The 16,898-nt window shown below is 37.1% G+C and overlaps 1 protein-coding gene across 1 annotated transcript in view; it reads left to right on the top strand.

Annotated features, from left to right (window-relative positions):
• Window positions 1-7,784: 7,784 nt before the first annotated feature.
• The window catches only part of LOC118765432, a 43,150-nt gene continuing 34,036 nt past the window's right edge, over window positions 7,785-16,898 (top strand). Inside the window, exon 1 of the mRNA XM_036507499.1 lies at window positions 7,785-7,954. The gene's annotated coding sequence lies outside the window, so the exon portion shown is untranslated. The remainder of the gene's footprint in view (window positions 7,955-16,898) is intronic.

Raw genomic sequence — 16,898 nt, 5'->3', positions numbered from 1 at the left:
AAAGATGTAAAAATATAAGTATATAACGGTGGTGCATCAGCATGGCCGCAGCTCTGAGCTGAAACTAGAGCAAAAAAAAAATAAAGATATAAAAAACGTCAGGTATAGGGTCGCCTACTACTATACCCCCCCACGCCACTCCGATAATTAAAAGTAATTTACGACACTCACCACAGCATCAGAACTTTAACCCATCATCTCTGATCGCTGTGTATTCTTTTGTAGCTTCGTATCTTTTTATCTTTATCTCACTTTATCTTTATTTTTGTTTTTTTATTTTTTATCTTTTACTCTTAATTTTTTGTACCTTTTACACTTTCACAATACATTTCTAGAATTTATGACCCTATACCTGACGTTCTTTATATTTTTATATACTTATATTTTTACATCTTTACTTTTTGTTATATTTTATATCTTATTATCCTTTATAATTATATTTACATTTGTATATATATTTTTTGTGATCCCAACTTCATTAACGGTTCCCCCCTTCCCCTCCTTTCTTCTTTTTTTTTCTCTCTCTCTCAACATCCAATTCCTTCCCTTACATGAAGGAATCTACCCAGTATTCATTCTATATTGAGTGAGAAAACGGTATAGACGATTTGTTTTGGAGTCTAATAATACAATGTACGCCTATGAAGATTTACAAACATACTTTCCCAGTGATACTCGGTTTACCTACCATTATAAACAATACCAAATGTTTTTTCTCAAACCTTTCATAATGTGATACAAGTCTTTGGTGTAGCAATTGCATGCGGCTGAAGAGGGCTTTTGAATTATCTGTTATGTCGATTATGCATTGATGTAAGAATAAGTTGTTCTATAAAGCTCGAAACATATGTTCCGCAACATCCTTTGTGTCGTGTTTTTCATTTATTTCATTTGATACATACATATATATATATACTAGCAGTATCGCCCAGCGTTGCTCGGGTTTGTAAGGGAAATAATTATATAAGCATTTTTAGAGATGTAAAGTATAATAGCCATCTCAATATGGCTAACCACAAAGGGGTAGGGGTGTTACTGTAGCTTTTTACGTTCTGAGATTTAATAATAAATTTTAGAGAGTTACTTCCCTTATATATGTCAAAAATGGATTAAAAATGGGAAAAATTGATGGTAAATTTTTTTTTAAATCGTAGACTCATCGTAGACGCGCGCTAATACCCAGACGGTCTCGATATGAATCACGACAATAAGATACCCGGTTTTGGTTAAACTGCACCGCAAAATGTGGGAGTAGTTAGGAATCTAAATCGTAGGAGACAGACACACAACCTCACTTTTCTATATAAAGATTTCCTCTATTTACATAATATTGAGGTCTCTTTCTTTCTTTTGTTATCTTACTGTTTTTACCAATATACATATATATATATATAATATATATATATATATATATAAATATATATATAGTTACAGAGATGTACTTGCATAGCAAGTGACTTGATCTGAGATCGTGTGCTGGAACGAAAACAGTTGCAGCGTTGAAGGTGTTTATAAGCCATTTAAGAAACACACAAAAACCGTTAGATTCACTTCAACATTTAAATTTAATTTGTGAAAATATTTTCGTCGCTTTGAGACCGCGACCTGTTAGCACGATATTTTTGTCAGTGAACAGGTCGCGGTCTGAAAGCGACGAAAATATTTTGGCAAATTAAATTTAAATGTTGAAGTGAATGTAACGGTTTTTGTGTGTTTCTTAAATGGCTTACAAACACCTTCCACGCTGCAATATATATATACACATATATATATATAATATATATATATATGTATGTATGTATGTATGTGTGTGTGTATATGTGTATGCATGTATGTGTGTGTGTGTGCGTGTCTGTGCTTGTGATTGTCCTCCACCACTGCTTGACAACGAATGTTGGTTTGTTTACATCCCTGTCACCTAGTGGTTTGACAAAGGAAACAGATAGAATAAGTACAATGCTTACAAAAATAAAACTGGAGTTGATTCATTAAACTACAATTCTTCAAGGCATTGCCCCAGCATGGCCACAGACCAATGGCTGGAAAAAGCAGAAGAATAAAAGAATACATTCTCTGCTTTGGTCTTATGTTCAAGGCATGAGAAAGCTTGAGTTTACATGAGAAGGCCTAACAGACCTGGTAGAAACAGCAGCCAAATCTCCCTCAAATCACACCTTACTGTCTTATGTGTGTATATATATATATGAGCCAATGAGGGGGACCTCTACATGGTAGCTAGACCTGGTAGAAATAGCAGCCAAATTTCCCCCAAATCACACCTTACTGTCTTATCTATGTATATATGTATGTATGAGCCTATGAGGGAGACCCCTACATGGCAGCTAGACATGGTAGAAATAGCAGCCAAATCTCCCTCAAATCACACCTTACTGTCTTATCTTTCTGCTACTTGGATATAGGTGTTATATTCGTCATAAAAAACTTTCCTGTCACACACTCACGCACACGCACACACACACACACACACACACACACGCACCCTCACACACACACACACGCGCACACACACGCACACACACATACTCACACACACGCACGTTAGCTTACAATTTTATTTATATATTTGCGTGTCATGTGTGGAAAGAGGAAGTGGGAGGCAGAGTGAAAGAATCACTCACTACAGTAAGTGAATTACTTTCATTTTATTCGTTGCCCACTGTGTGTGTGCGTTTGCGTGTGGTGTAAACCAGACTAAGAAAAGCATTTGACACACACACCAGAATGTGAGTTTTCTGTAAATTTTGCTTAATTGGAGTTTAAATTTTAAAAACTGGATGTGGCATGACGCGATGCATTGTACTCTTAAAAATGCTAGGTAAATTGTAATTGAAGAAATCCTATATTGTAGATTTGTATAACTCCCAAAGGGAGGCAGATAAAATCTGCCTTTTATAATAAGAGATATATATATATATATATGAAGATGACACCGCTCTGCTAAACACAGAAAATTTCTCTCTTGTTATTGGCCTAAAAATACACAGTTTTTCCGATTTTTAAACCTCTTTTCTTCCAATTTTTTTTTTATATAACAATACTGGTATATTCACTACTTAAAATAAACTGCTTAGATTATAATTAAATCAATTCATAGTTAGCATGTTCTTTTACCTCAGTACTCCTTTATTAAATACCAGTATATACCAATTGATCCAATATTCACTGATACCATCTGATTAGTTAGTATTTAGGTTTATAATATAATATGTATAAATATTAAACTATTTCTATATAATTTTCTTTTCCACCTCTTTATGGTAAAAGTTTGGTATATACTCAAAAGTATTCATAAAACATTTTATCCTTTTGTTATAATTCTTCTTAGTAATCCTCCGAATAACCCTAAACTTTAACTTTATACAATATAGCAGTATTACTTACAATATTTAACTATAGTACTACATGATAAGATTTCCTCTGTTTCATTATCAATGGTCTGCTTGTGGCCAGCCCCCTTAATTGTCAGCTAACATCTTGATTTAAGTTTTCCTTTACCAAATCCCATGATATTGCTTCAAATAAATCTTGATTTTTATGACTATACCCACTATGATTTCTGTAGACTCCCTCAGCCCTATCTCTTACAGACCCGGGTCTTAGATATAAAAGGATTTGATAAAACTAGTCTATAAATTAAAACTGACCCCATATAAAAGTGACAAGCAAAATCTGTAAAAAGTCTTTCTTCCTGATAATTTAGTAGCTTCTAAGTGGAAGGAAGGGCAACAATGTTCTTTGTCTATCTCCTTTAACTATGGGGCTTTTGTCCATGGGGCTTTTGTTCTAGGGGCTTTTGTCCTAGGGGGCTTTTGTCCTAGGGGGCTTTTGTCCTACACTTGTTAAAATAATAGGTGTATATAAAAACATATAGTTTATATTCATTTAGAAAAGAAAATGGAGATTGGGAAGTTAATAATTGTTTATTAATAACTGCAAACTGCTCTTCTTCACTTACAGCCTTTCCTATTAACATTCAATAAACATTAAATTTACATGTATGCAACATGAGCATAATATCATCAGAGGAAAAAAGATGTACCTTTGGATGCTATATGTGTGTTTGTGAATTTGTTTCAGCAGACTAGTCACAAATACACATATGGCATCCAAATGTACATCTTTTCCCCTCTGATGATATTATGCTCATGTCACATAAATGTAAATTTAATGTTTATTGAGTGTTAATAGAAATGTCTGTAAGTGAAGATGACCAATTTGCTGTTAAATACATACATATATACATATACTCATGGTGACTGGTAAACAAGAAAATGGTCTGACAGGAAAGGTTGAAAGAAGGGGAGATAATAAAGCATTGGTGATCCCAAAACGAAGGTGTGTATGTGAGAATGTATAAGTATGTGTGCATATGGAGTGGTGTTGTATGGTGTGATGTGATGTGATGGTGTGTGTTGTTGGGATGTAGGGGTGTGGAGATTTATGAATGCGGGGATGTGGGTGTGAATGTGGGGTGAGGATATGGGTGTGGGTTGGAGGTGTGGGGGTAGGGATGTGTGGGGAGAGGGGGTGGTATCCACAAAGAAAGAAGGTGAGGAGGTGTGAAGAGAGGAAGTAGGTGTCAGATGAAGAGAGGAGAGGAGGGGATTTGAGAAAATATGGTGCAAAGGAACTCAGAGTGAAGATTAATTCCTGTTCACAGTGAAGGTGGGCATCTGGATGGCCCCTGTGCAAAGACAATCCAAACTCAGACAGGTGTTGTAGTGACCAGTAGAGTGGAAATGGTCCGAGACCGGTGTCATTGTCGAATGTGATGTCTCAGAGGTGCTCCACGAACTGGTCAGCCAAGCGGTATCCCATTTGACTGATGTATAGAGAAAAGCAGACAGAGCAGGAGATGCAGTAAATGATGTTGCTAGAAGTGCAGGTAAAGGAGTTGGTGATATGATATGATGGGTGCCTGTGAAGATGGTGGTGTTGGAAAGATAGGGGCAAGTGCGGCTGTGTGGGTGGGAGTAGGGGAATGAGCTAGGTTGGGAGGTGTGGTTAGGGAAGAAACTGTGGACCAGGAGGTCATGCAGGTTGACAGAGGAAAGGGGTAGGTTGGGGAAGATGTGTGAGGTGGAGGGGTCAGCTGAAGTCACTGGAAGGCTTAGAGAATGGTGCATTGGAGGGGCAGGGTGAGGGGAAACAGGAGATGGGCAATGGCAGGATGGGTGTGGGGAGAGAGAGCAGAGGCACAGTCCATGGAACGTGCCCTAGCAAGGGCTGTATGGATAGATATTCATGTAGGGTGAAGTGGTGAGCCATGAGTTGAGACTGAGTCTCAAAGTCATGGTTGTCTTTACAGAGCCTGTGCAGACAGAGGAATTGGAAGTAGGGGATGGAGAGCTTGGTGTAGGTAGGGTGGGAGGGGGAGAAGTTAAGTTAGGAGTGTGAGTTGGTATGTTTGTAGTGGATGGAGGTAGTGAGAGCAGAGTGGTGTATATTGACAGAAATGTCGAGAAATGTGAAGGAAGTGTTGGTAATAGTGCAAGAGAATTCAAGGGCAGGATGTGAGGATTGGACAAAAGAGAGGAGAGGTCTCACCAATACAGTCATCAATATAACAACCATATAGTTTGGGAGTGGGACCAGTGAATCATGAGAATATTTGGGTCTCAGCATACGCACACACAATGTGTATATACAGGGGTTGGACAAAATAGGTCTGTCATTTTGATGAATTTTAATAACCTTTTTCTGATGATATCTGAAAAGAAACAGCAATTTTAGTAAAACATATTAAGCAACATTAATAATAAATCAAAAAACTTAAAATAAAAAAGCTTTTGATGGTTTTATAGATATTTCAAAATTATGATGCTAGGTGTTTCCATTATTTTGTTCAACCCCTGTATGTTCCATAGATTTACATGAAACTCAAGATTTTACAGAATGGGAAGAAATATTTATGACAACATTTTATGTACATTACATTAGTGTATTTTGTATCTATATTTTTATATGTACATTAAGTATGTATCTGTGTTTTTACATATAAATTTTGACCGAAGTATCTAATTCAGATTTTAATCTTAAGCATTGATCGAAATGCAAATGAAGATGAATAAAAATCAACAGGGAGAGAAGGAACAATGGTCTTATTTGGTAATTATTTACTTCAAATCTAGATTTTATGTTCTCTGTAAAAGAACAGTTGCAAAGAAAACAGAACTATTAATGTTAACAGCAAAGAGTCAATTTACCAGAATAAATTTATGTATATAGCATTTGCAAAAATATCATTAATGATGAATGTATGATAATTCAACCATTGAGTATACCAGTCATTCATGGGTTGCAGTGTAAAGTGAGTAAAATATAACTTAGAAATTGGACAGGAAATTTCTGTTCTGAAAGTTTAAATAGGTTTGTCACAAATAATTATTGGTTATTAGTTAATTTGAATTTGTTGATCACAAAATAAGTTAAATTTTTGGTAAGAATCTATGTGTGTATGTAAGTGTGTGTGTGCAAGAAGACAAATTTGCCTGTCTGAATAATAACTTGCATGTCAACATGTTCATTCAATATATGGGTGAGAGAAAGTGTGTTAATTTGGGAAGTCAAAAGGTCATGCAAATACGTAACAATTCTTTTTCACTCTGCTGAATGACAATAATAGTTGTTTATGTTGGAAAAATGAGGTTCTAGCAAGTCGTTCATCAAACAGCAAGCATCACAAAAGTAAACAATCTGACTAACTGAAAATATCCAATAAAAGCGGGTAAATTGGTGTACAGAGCAATTATGCAAGCTGACAGTAGCTTGAATAAAACATATATTGGACTACCTGCTTCAGGCAACATGTGCACTCATTTAGACACAGTGATAAATAAAACTCTACTTCTGTATCCAAATATGTATGGCAGTTAAAAGACTAGAATAGAGAACCCTTCCATAATGTAAAGCATAGCACCTACAGCAGCTGCAGCATATGTGCAGCATACATTTCCATGGTTTTTGTTATCCAAGAGAGTGGTATCCTATTGTATGCTTTATGATAGTCAATCCATGCTTTGTTCAGGTTTCTGATAATTAGATTATCAATTAACAGCTGATTTTTCGTCGTCGTCGTCGTCGTCGTCCTCCTCCTCCTCCTCCTCCTCCTCGTCTTCATCATCATCATCATCATCACCATCCTCCTCCTCCTCCTCCTCCTCCTCCTCATCATCATCATCATCATCACTCACTCACTCACTCACTCACTCACTCACTTGCTCCCTCACGCTGTAAATTCAATAAGAATGTTTGAAGACAACAAACAGCCTTTGAGTAGTGATGAGGCTGCAAATAACAATGAAAAGAGTGACAAACCAGCTTACTGACTGATTAAATGATTTATCAAGGGATTGTTTTGTTAATTGGTTAACTAATTAACTAAATTATAAAATATGAAATAGAACCAGTGCATGTATTTATTCTTGGTAAAATGATTATCACAATGCCTGGCAAGACCAGAACACTTTGATCAAAAGAATGTGGAAAAAGGCCTTTTGCTACATCCTTCTGATGAAGGTGACCTGGCCTTACATAAGGGATCCATAGGAACTTGTGTTGTTCCATATACCTATGATACTATGGTTCTTTATCATATAATGAATGTGGATACAACATAAGCCATGGTTTGATTGAAACAGCTGTCAAGATAAGACTATTACATAACTCCTTTTGTTTTTTGTATTCTTTATTCCATATGTCAAAACTTTTCATATTTGGTATATTTAAATAATTTCTATGTTATTTATTTGTTCCAGAAAAATTGTAGAAAAATGTTACTGATGTTTAAAGTTTAATCAACTGTACCTAATCAGAAAACAGGATTTTGAAACTGGGATTTTCTGCATGATAGCTGTCCATCACGAAATGAAAGCAAAATCATTAGGAGGAGGAAATTTTATTAAACAGACAAAAGCAAAGCATTACGACAATGGTAGTTGTAAGAGCTTCTGAAGTTTTAATGAATAAAATCATGTAAATGTATATATGTGTACGTATATGTGTGTATGTGTATATATATATATATATATATATATATATATATATATATATATATATATATATATATATATATATATATATGCGTGTGTGTGTGTATGCATGTGTGTATATGTACCTATATATAGATATATATATGTCTACATATTCATCTGTGCACATTTGTGCTTTTTGTAGGTGAATGCATCTATTAGTGTGAATTTGTGTATATGTGTATGCGGGTGTGTGTTTATGTGTGTATATGCATACATATATGTGTGTGTATGTGTATGTATATATGTATGTATATATTTATGTGTATACACAAGTGTATTAATACGCGTGTGTGTCAAACTTTGCACAGACATCTGTATCTTGCTTTATGTACGAAGATGTGCACATATTTATGTATATATTTATGTATATATACACGTGTGTACCTGCATATATGAGTTCTATACATATATATATGTATGTATTCGTCCATACATGTACGTATGCGCATGTATCTAGTTGTATGTATATACCCATATACTTGGATGTGCGTGTGTGAGTGTGTATGTATATGTGCATATATATATATATATATATATATATATATATATATATACGAGAAAGAAGCAACAAGAATGGATTAGTTTTTAGTACAATTGTTTCATACAAAGACAGGCTTTATTAAAAGTTGCAAAAATTGCAGCAGATAAAAGTGTCCCGTACTCATCAGTTAAAATACATATGAGTTCTCCAAACATCTTAGTGGGTGAGGCTATACTCGTATTTTAGCTGATGAGTACGGGACACTTTTATCTGCTGCAATTTTTGCAACTTTTAATAAAGCCTGTCTTTGTATGAAACAATTGTACTAAAAACTAATCCATTCTTGTTGCTTCTTTCTCGTTTATAATCACCCCACATTACTGTATGGTTAACACCATATAGTTTTCTGGTGCATCTAAGTTAAGTACCGCATTCAAGTAAATTCATTAGAATTGACTTGAATCTTAATTGCTTTTATTGTATATATATATATATATATATATGTATCTGTATATGTATATGTGTGTCTAAGCACAACCACAAAAAATAAGTATTATCTCCCTTTCAACTTCTACATCTTTTTCTTTCTCTTAACAGTTACAACTGCAAATTTATAATTTTCAAGTTCATATTTGAATTTTTTGCGTTTCAATAATTTTTCTCTGTCTTTTACTCATTCTTGAATTTGATGTACATATAGTGGTATGTAAGCCGACTCAGAAAATCTCTAGTGAGACTTTTTATTAATGTACCCAAAGAGAACCTGAATGGGTCGAAACATGTGTCATACTCAATAAAATCTTTTATTCATTCCATCTATTTTATTAATACCGTTACCCCAACCACCATTACGAAGTTCCTGCAATAAATCTATGGATAACAATAGGTAATCGAAACTGTGCCAGTGCTTTACTCATCATTTATTTATACATTTTGTATAATTTCTCCATTATATATATCATCACTATCATCATCATCGTTTAACGTCCACTTTCCATGCTTGCATGGGTAGGATGGTTTGACTGAGGACTGGCGAGCCATATGGCTGTACCAGACTCCAATCTGATCTGGCAGAGTTTCTACAGCTGGATGCCCTTCCTAACACCAACCACTCCAATAGTGTAGTGGGTGTTTTCATGTTTCACCGGCACGAGGGCCAGTCAGGCAGTACTGGCAATGGCCATGCTCAAATGCTGTTTTGTACGTGCCACCTGCACAGGAGCCTGTCCAGCGGCACTGGCAACGACTTTGCTCGAATGTTGTTTTTCATTTGCCAGTAAGGTGATGGTAACGATCACGCATGAATGGAGCTTTTTACATGCCACTGGCATGGGAGCCAGTCAGCGTCCCTGGCATGCTCGGATTGTGCTCTTAGTGCTACACTAGCATGGATGCCAATCATGCGGTGCTGTCACTGAATTTGATTTCAATTTCACTTGCCTCAACAGGTCTTCGCAAGCAGAATTTAGTGTCCAATGAAGGAATGGTATGCATAAGTGGGCTGGTTACACCACTGGCATAGGTTACGGGTTATGGTCTCACTTGGCTTGCCAGGTCTTCTCAAGCACAGCATATTTCCAAAGGTCTTGGTCACTAGTCATTGCCTCGGTGAGGGCTAATGTTTGAAGGCCATGCTTCACCACCTCATAACATGCATCATACAGTCTACCTTTTACTCTAAGTGAGAGGCCCTTAGTCACCAGCAGAAGGAAGAGCTCTCTGAACTTTGCCCAGGCTATTCTTATTCTAGCAGCTACACTTTCAGAGCACCCATACCTGCTACTGACATGGTCACCTAGCTATCAACTACTTCTAGTTTTTCTCCCTGGAATGTGGCAGACGTTGTTCTCTGCACATTTTAAAAGTGTTTATTGCTCCTGAGCATCTTCCACATACAAACACTATCTTCCCAGTTAGCCTTCCTTTGATATTGCTGCACCTCTTATGTGTCCATAGCTTACACTGGGTACATCTTATAGAGTTTCTACCTATGCCTTTTCTACAGATTAAGCAGGGCCATCTACATTTAGGGATTTGTGATTTGTCTGCCTTCCTACTTATTAGGACTTTGGTTTTAGCTACGCTGACTCTAAGGCCCTTCAATTCTAATCCTTGGTTCCACACCTGAAACTTCTCCTCTAGTTCTGATAGTGACTCAGCAATTAGAGCAAGGTCATCAGCATAGAGGAGCTCCTAGGGGCATTCTGTCTTGAATTCCTCCATTATTGCTTTGAGGACTATGATAAATAGGAGGGGGCTGAGGACTGAACCTTGGTGGAACCCTACCTCTACCTGGAATCAAAGCAAAAACCAAAATCTTAGTAAGTAGGAAGGCAGACAAATCACAAATCCCTTCAAGTAGATCGCCCTGCTTGATCTGTAGAAAAGGTGTAGGTAGAAGCTCCATAAGATGTATCTGTTGTAAGCTATGGACACATAAGAGGTGCAGCAATATCAAAGGAAGGTTAATTGGGAAGATAGTTTTTCTGTGTGGCAGATGCACAGGGGAAATAAACACTGAAGATGTACAGAAAACAGCTTCCATCATATGCTAGGGGAAAAAACTAGAAGTAGTTGATAGCTTCTGTTAGCAAGGTGACCAAGAGGGAGTGGATGCTTTCAGAGTGTAGATGTTAAAACAAGAATAGCCTGAGCAAAGGTCAGGGAGCTCCTATCTCTGCTGGTAACAAAGGACTTCTCGCTGAGAGTGAAAGGTAGACTGTGCATGTGTGTGAACAGCCATGCTACACGGCAGTGAAACATGTGCTGTGACTGCTGAGGACTTGCGTAGGCTTGAAAGAAATGAAGCTAGTATGCTCCGCTGGATATGTAATGTCAGTGTGCGTGCATGACAGAATGTATGTGCCCTGAGAGAAAAGTTGGACATAAGAAACATCATATGTGGTTTACAAGAGAGATGACTGCGCTGGTATGAGGAAATGTTGTGTATATATGAGGACAGCTGTATGAAGAAGTGTCTCACCCTAACAGTGGAGGGAACCTGTGGAAGAGGTAGATTCAGGAAGACCTGGGATGAGGTGGTGAAGTATGACCTTTGAACATTGGGCCTTACAGAGGCAATGACTAGTGATCGAGACCTTTAGAGATATACATACATACATACATACATACATACATACATACATACATACATACATACATACATACATATATGTATGCATACATACAGACCTAAATGACCCACAAATAAGGAGATTTAGAGATGTTCTAACTGAAGCATTTAATGGAGAGTTACAGATATGTAACATAGAGGATAACTGGAATTTCCTACAAGATAACTTACTGAGATCCACAGACCAAATTTGTGGCTGGTGCAAAGTCCCATCTAGACCAAATGTGACATGGTGGTAGAACAGTGGAGTTGACAGGGCCGTTTGAACAAAGAAATGGGCCTTGTAGTAGCAAGGAACTATATCAGGTAGCTAGAAAGGAAGCTAGGAGGAAAGTATACTTGGTCAGGGGTGAAACAGAATGGAAGAAGTTTGCCAGTGTTCTGTGGTTTGAGAACCAGCAGTTTGAAGTGTTTCAGTTTGCAAGACAGTGTGTCAGGGAAAATTGTGGTGTTGTTGGAGAGAAGTGCATTCACATGGATGTTAGTTCACTTCCAGTTAGTGACTGTGAAGAAATAGGTTTGGAAGTGCCACTACAAAAGGTTGCTAAATGTAGACAACACATGGGAGGAGAGTCTGCCTAATGTGGATCCAAAAGAGGGACCAGCAATCCTAATAGACAGTAGTATGGTAGATAAAGTCATGAAGGATATGAAAATAGGGAAAGTCCTTGGCTCATCAGGAATCACTGCAGTGATTCCTAAATCTGGTGATGTGAGTTATGGTCTAGTCATTTGTATAGTTTATCAGGCTGTACACAAGAGTGTCATACCCAATGACTGGTGTAGCAGCACCATAGTCAACTATTACAAAGGTAAAGGTGATGCCTTAGACAAATAATTATTGAGGCATCGAACTGTTGGATCAGGTGATGAAAGTCATGGAGCAGGCCATAGCCCAACTAATTAGGAAGAAAGTTAGTCTAGAATGAGACGCAGTTTGGTTTTGTGTCAGTGAGAAGCATCACTGATGCTATATTGCAGATAAGGCAGCTGCAGGGGAAGTACTTAACCAAAAAGAAACTTTTGTACTTGGCTTCTGTTGAAACAGAGAAAACCTTTGATAGAGTCTCCCACTCCCTTATCTGGTGGTCAATGTGGAAAGCAGGGATAGATGAGAGGTTGGTGAGAGCTGTACAAGCCATGTACAAGGATGCTGTCAGTAAGGTGAGGGAACAAGTATAGCAATGAATTCAGTGTACAAATAGGAGTTCATCAAGGATTGGTCCCCTCTTGTTCATCATAGTTCTCTAGGCAATAACAGAAGAATTTACGTTGGTCTGCTCCTGGGAGATTCTGCATGCTGATGACCTTGTTCTTATAGCTGAATCACTGCCAAAACTATAGAAAAAATTTCAGGTGTGGAAGCAAGTCCTGGAATCAAAAGACCTTAGAATTAATTTTACAAAAACCAAACTCTTGGTAAGTAGTAAAGCAGACAAATCACAAATCCCTGCTCTATATAAAGGAAAGACATAGGTAGAGACTCCATAAGGTGTACCCAGTGCAAGCTGTGGACACATAAGAGATGCAGTAATATCAGAGGAAGGTAAACAGGGAAAATAGTCTTTGTGTGTGGTAGATGTACAGGTACAATAAACACTAGAAACACTGGGCAAAGTTCAGAGAGCTTTCTACCTCTGTTGGTAATAAAGAGTGAAAGGCAGATTGTATGATGCCTGTGTGCAAACAACCATGCTACATGGCAGTAATACATGGGCTGTGACCGCAGAGGACATGCAAAGGCTAGAAAGAAATGAAGCTAGTATGCTTTGCTGGATGTGCAATATCAGTGTGCTCATATAACAGAGTGTGTCTTGAGAGAAAAGTTGGGCATAAGAAGCATCAGATTTAACGTGTAAGAGAGAAGACTGCTGGTATGGTCATATGATGCATATGGACAAGGACAACTGTGTAAAGAAGTGCTGATCTCTAACTGTGGAGGGAACCTGTGGAAGAGGTAGACTCAGGAAGACTTGGGACAAGGTGATGAAGCATGATCTTTGAACATTGGGTCTCACAGAGACGATGACAAGTGATAAAGACTTTTGTTAGTTTGCAATACTTGAGAAGACTTGTCAAGCCAAGTAAAATTGCAGTCAAGGCTAGTGCTGGTGGCACATAAAAGGCACCTGTGCCAGTGACATGCAAAAGGCATCTGTGCCAGTGACATAAAAAGTGCACCTGCACCAGTGACACATAAAAGGCACCTGTGCTGGTGTCATGTTAAAGGCATCTGCTACACTCTTGGAGTGGTTAGTGTCAGGAAAAGCATCCAATCATAGAAACCAAGCTGAATCAGACTGGAGCCTGGTACAGCTCTCTGACTTACCAGTTCCAGCCACACCATCTAACCTATGCCAGCATAGAAAGTGGATGCTAAATAATGATGATAATGATGATGATGCACACACACGTGCATGCACGCATGCAAACGTATGAGTGTAGTTAATTATGATTTATTGAGATGTAGTATCAATAGATACAATAAGATTCAGCAATAAAGCTACATTACTGAGTATGAATATTGATTGGAGTAAGTGGGTTCTGGGATTCAATTCTATTTAATATATTACTTAGTCCTACCACAGAAAGGCAAGTCAACAGTACCTTCCATAGTGAATTAAATCAGATGGTCTTAATCACATTACTTATATTAAGTCATGTAAGAAATTTAATAAATCCACTTTTAGATTATAATAGGTTTAGTGTATTATTTCACTTTAGAAATTATCAATAATTCTAATAAAAGTTAATCTGAGTTGACATGATAAGTAATTGCAATATAGAGTCCTTACAATAAAGAGATTCCCTGTTTACAGTGTTGGCACAATCAGATTACACATAATTCACAGGTTTGATACAGAAATAAACACATCACAGGTCTTGTATGTTATAACTTACAACCCAGCTAGATATTGCTACATAGCTCAAATACATTTTCTATTTCTAAGTAATCTTAGAGAACAATTAATTAAGAAAATGAGTATTCTAGATTGCCTTAGGGGATCAGTTAATGCAGTCCGTCAATTAATTAAGTAGATAGACCAGTTGGCAATTAGAAATGAATTTGGCTCTAGAAATATCGCATCAGTGTATTTATATATACTCATATGTACTCACAGGTACTTATAAGTCAGTTTCTTATAAAAGTCTAGGGTGTGAAACAAAACAACCTCTTTAAAACTTAAGAAAATAATAAAATAATCACTTCTTTTGTAGTAAATCTTTTAAATTATCTCACTGTATGTATGTATGTCTGCATACATACACACACATGTGTGCACACACATAGACACACGCACACAAACACACACACACACACACAATTATCGAAGGAATTGAAGATACAGTTCTTCAAAGTAATTCTTGAATTTTATGCCTGATGGATATTTTCTGGCTGTGGCAATTGAAATATGAAATTATTTAACTCAAAGTGGTGTACAATGAGTGCATTATGCTAACTATTGAAAAATATGATGCTGATTATCTGCTGGTATCTGTGTGTGTGTGTGTGTGTGCACATGTGCATACCTGTATGAGACTGTGTTTGTGTGTGTATGCACGCGTATGCATGTGCGTAACTGTATGGGACTGTACAGTTGTAGTTATGTGCACATAACTGTATGAGATTGTGTATGGTTGTGTGTGTGTGTGTGTGTGTGTGCGTGCATAACTGTATGAGACGGTGTGTGTATGTGTGTGTGTGTATGCATGTGTGTACGCACACATACCTGTATGAGACTGTGTGTTTGTGTATGTGCTCACAATTGTATGAGACTGTGTGTGTGTGCACGTAGCTGTATGAGATTGTGTGTGGTTGTGTGTGCGTGTATAACTGCATGAGACTGTGTGTTTGTGTGTGTGCACCCAACTGTATGAGACTGTGTGTGTTTGTGTGTGTGTGTGCATGTGTGAAACAATAACTGAATGTATATGTTGGTATCTGTATGTTTAACATACAGACTGTGTGTGAATGTCTGCTGATATCTGTGTGTGTGTATGAGTTGTTATCTGTGTATGTTTGTGTAACAATATAAGACTATAACTGTTTGCAGATATCTGTGCATATGCGTGTGTTTATATATGTATGCATGTGTGTATGTATAAAACAAATTGACTGTGTGTATGTGTAAATAACAATATGTGAGGTGTTTGAGTGTGTATGTGCACATTGTTATCTGTGTATGTTTGTGTAAGAATAGGAAATTATGCAATTGTGAGCTGGCATGTGGCTTAGAGGTTAGGATATTCAGCTCATGATAGTGAGTTCGGAAACCAGTGGTGTGTTGTTACATGGTACACCTCTAATCCACTCGGTTGGCAAAAGTGACTTGTACTTGTAATTCACAAGGGCCAGCCTTGAATATATATAAATTATGTATATATATATATATATATATATATATATATATATAAATATATATATAATACATGTATATATATGTAGATAATATGTGTATATGTATATATTATATATATATATATTATATATGTATATATATATATATATATATATATATATATATATATATATATATATATATATATATATATATAGCACCACTGATGCTATATTTCTGGTAAGACAGCTGCAGGAGAAATACCTAGCCAAAGATAAGCTTCTGTACTTCGCTTTCATTGACATGGAGAAAGACTTTGACAGGGTCCCCCGATCCCTTATCTGGTGCTCAATGAGGAAACTAGGGATAGATGAATGGTTAGTGAGAGCCGTGCAAGCCATGTACAGGGATGCTTCCAGTAAGGTGATGGTTGGCAATGAGTACAGTGAAGAATCAGCCCCCTCCTATTTATCATAGTCCTCCAGGCTATAATGGAGGAATTCAAGACAGGATGCCCTTGGGAGCTCCTCTATGCTGATGACCTTGCTCTAATTGCTGAGTCACTATCAGAACTTTGAGGAGAAGTTTCAAGTGTGGAAACAAGGATTAGAATCAAAGGGCCTTAGAGTCAACGTAGCTAAAACCAAAGTCCTAATAAGTAGTAAGGCAGGCAAACCACAAATCCCTGCTCGATCTGTAGTAGAGGTGTAGGTAGAAACTCTATAAGATGTACCCTGTGTAAGCTATGGACACATAAGAGGTGTAGCAATATCAAAGGAAGGCTAACTGAGAAGATAGCTTTTGTGTGTGGCAGATGCTCGGGTGCAATAAACACTGACAATGTGCAGAGAACAACTTCTGACACATTCCAGGGAGAAAAACTAGAAGTA

Source organism: Octopus sinensis, linkage group LG11 (genome assembly GCF_006345805.1).
Source record: "Octopus sinensis linkage group LG11, ASM634580v1, whole genome shotgun sequence".
Taxonomy (NCBI): Eukaryota; Metazoa; Mollusca; class Cephalopoda; order Octopoda; family Octopodidae; genus Octopus; species Octopus sinensis.
The sequence above is the reverse complement of the archived record's forward strand: the minus strand, read 5'-3'. Positions and strand labels throughout refer to the sequence as shown.